Below are 2,889 nucleotides of genomic sequence, written 5' to 3' on the forward strand. Positions count from 1 at the left end.
TCCAGGTCTCCTGCACCGCAGGCAGATTCTTTACCATCTGAGCCACCAGGGAAGCCCATATTTCATGACCCAGACCCAGACACCATTTGTTTAGTGGCTGAAGCCAGAAGCCTGTCTTTCTGGCTCCCTCTCCCCCTTCACTCTGCACAGAATACTAAACAATTTTGAAATGCAGTCTCTTCTTTCCATCTTCACTGGCCTTCCTTCCCTAGCTGCTCTCACTTCCGTCTGGACTGCTGCAGTAACCTCCTGGAGTCGATCTGCCTCACTCACTAGATAATTCTAGATAATTCTCTACCCTTCTTATGCCATTCTCTACCCTGCAGCCTAAGGAATTTGGCTAAATTGAAACCCAACTCTCATCTCTTCATCCTCCTGCTTAAAATCCTTCAGTGTCTCCCCCTTGCCCTTAATGAAAGTTCCAAAATTATTCATTTACATTGAAGCCCCTCTGATCCTGTGCATTTCTCAGCACCCACCCCTCCCACCTCTAAACACGCCCATTCTACTGTCTGGCCCTGCACATTCCCATCTCCAGCTCATGCCAGTGCTGAGCCTGGCTGAGAACACCACCCTCGTCATCACTACTGGCCTCTCCCATCTGCTTCTGCTGCTGCTGCTGCTGCTGCTAAGTTGCTTCAGTCATGGCCGACTCTGTGTGACCCCATAGATGGCAGCCCACCAGGCTACCCCGTCCCTGGGATTCTCCAGGCAAGAACACTGGAGTGGGTTGCCATCGCCTTCTAATTATCCTTAAAGCCTCAGTTCACACCTCACCTTCCAGAAATCTTCACTGACATCCCTCCCTGTGAGGCTGTGCTAAGTCTCCTCCTCTGGCTTCTCACCTAGACTCCCCTTAGCCCACCACAATTCTCCATTATACTACAACCAGCTCTCTGCTCTTCTCGCTCCTCCCAGGAGGGCACAGACTACACTTGCCTTGTTGATTGCTGTATCCTCCACCACCCAATAGATGCCTTGCCCTGAATAGGTGCTCAATAAATATTTTTTGAAATAGTGAACGGACAAATATAATATACAGGTTAAATCCTTAGCACAGTGACTAGCAGAAAAACGGTAGTGAATCAGAGTCATCATCACGACTGTGATGGTTCAGCCCCACACCAAGCTCTCATGGAAACAGAGCTCCAAACTCAGCCCTGCCAACAGTGGGGTGAAATGGTGTGACAGCCCCAGGGCCTGCGGCAACATGTGTGTGACCCCCCTCCACCAGCAACGTTGATCTGTGCCACTGCAATCCCTGGTTCTCACCCTGACTCGGACTCCTTTGCCCACCCTGATTCCGGGCAGGAAAAGAACAGCACCTTCACCCTCCACTGAAACTTGACTTCTCACCACAGAGCTAGTGACTACTCCTTTTTCTGGAGGAGCAACTCCCCTCAACAACCCCAACCGTCAGCCCCACTCCTCTGGACAGATCAGGGAGAGGATCCCTGAGACACACAGCCTCAGCTCACCACCGTATCGCCACCAGTCTCCACTCCAGAAATGATCCAGGACTGTGGGAGGTTGGCCAGTGATCCTCCCAGAGAGCCCTACTGGCATTTCTCCAAAGGCACTTATCGCTGGCTTTCTGAATTACCTTGGCTCATCCCCGTGTTTTATCTCCCCTACAGGATTATGCACTTTTTGAGCAAAGAGATCATGTGTTAATAATCTTCATATCTCCTATGCCTGGCATAGGGTAGAACCCCAATCACTGTTGAAGTAATGAATACATGAATGAAAAAATGGGTTATATATGAGTGGTTCCAGACAGAATTGGCCATTTTCCACATTAAGAAGATGAGATTTGTGGAGAAGGAAATGGCAACCCACTCCAGTATTCTTGCCTGGAAAAGTCCATGGACAGAGGAGCCTGGCGGCTGCAGTCCATGGAGTTACATGACTGGGCATGCATGCAGAGGGTGGAGGGAGATGAGTTGGTAGCAACAAACTGGTAGAACTAAAAAAAAAAAGAAAGAAGAAGAAGATGAGATTTGTACTATCAATGAAGGCATTCCTCCTGACCCTTAAGAGAATCCAGAGGCTAAAACACCTGAGTCAAGAGGATCATTTTTCCTTGCTTAAACTAAATTTCTCTGTGTGCAACTTCAGGGAATTGGCTTTTAATCTACCTCCCCAGCCACTGGGACTAAAACTCATTTCTTTGCAAAGAGCCGATTACTAATTTACTTTTAGCCTTCTCTTCAACAAGTTTAATCCCAGGCCCTTTATCGCTCCCTCCCTAGGGCCCTACTGTCCAGCCCTTTCCCTGTTTCACTGATCTGTGGGCCTTTTGCCAGGCTCTCAGAGACCTCCCTGGGCTGCGCAGGCAAGAATGGACCTACTGTTGTCCGCGGAGCCATGCACAAGGGCTCAGATGCTTACACTCTGCCTACACACACCTCTCCGCACCTCCGTCCCCAGTCCTTGGTAAACACATGCTCGCAGGCAGCCTCCACACACGGTCACTCCGTGAGCCCTTGTGCTGTGAATTCTCACACACCTGGATGCACATTCAGTACACAGGAACAGACCGTGCAGAACTGAGTTCTTTCCACACTGTGAATCTCTTCCGCTTCTCCATCTCCTGCTCCTCCTTCCCCTGCTCCCTGCCTCCCTGCTCCATCTCTCCTTCCCATCAGCCACCACAGGCCAAGCCTACTTCCCCTTTACCTACACAGTGATTCTCCACTTCAAGGCTGAACACAAGGAGTAAAGGAACCGAAGTTGACTCTTCCCTCTTCCCCTTGCCCTCCTCCCATTTTTTTCCTGCCAAGTCCTCAGTGCACCTTCCACGTGCACAGAGCACACAAACCACTCTCCATCCCCTTCCCAACCACCACTACTCTGGATGTAGGGAGGACTGACTTCTCAGGTTCTTAC

General features: G+C 50.2%; 1 protein-coding gene across 2 annotated transcripts in view; it reads right to left on the reverse strand.

The window, feature by feature from the left end:
- The window catches only part of CFAP45 (cilia and flagella associated protein 45), a 42,660-nt gene that overhangs the window by 37,001 nt on the left and 2,770 nt on the right, over positions 1-2,889 (reverse strand). The window lies entirely within an intron of this gene.

Source organism: Ovis aries, chromosome 1 (assembly GCF_016772045.2).
Source record: "Ovis aries strain OAR_USU_Benz2616 breed Rambouillet chromosome 1, ARS-UI_Ramb_v3.0, whole genome shotgun sequence".
Classification (NCBI taxonomy): Eukaryota; Metazoa; Chordata; class Mammalia; order Artiodactyla; family Bovidae; genus Ovis; species Ovis aries.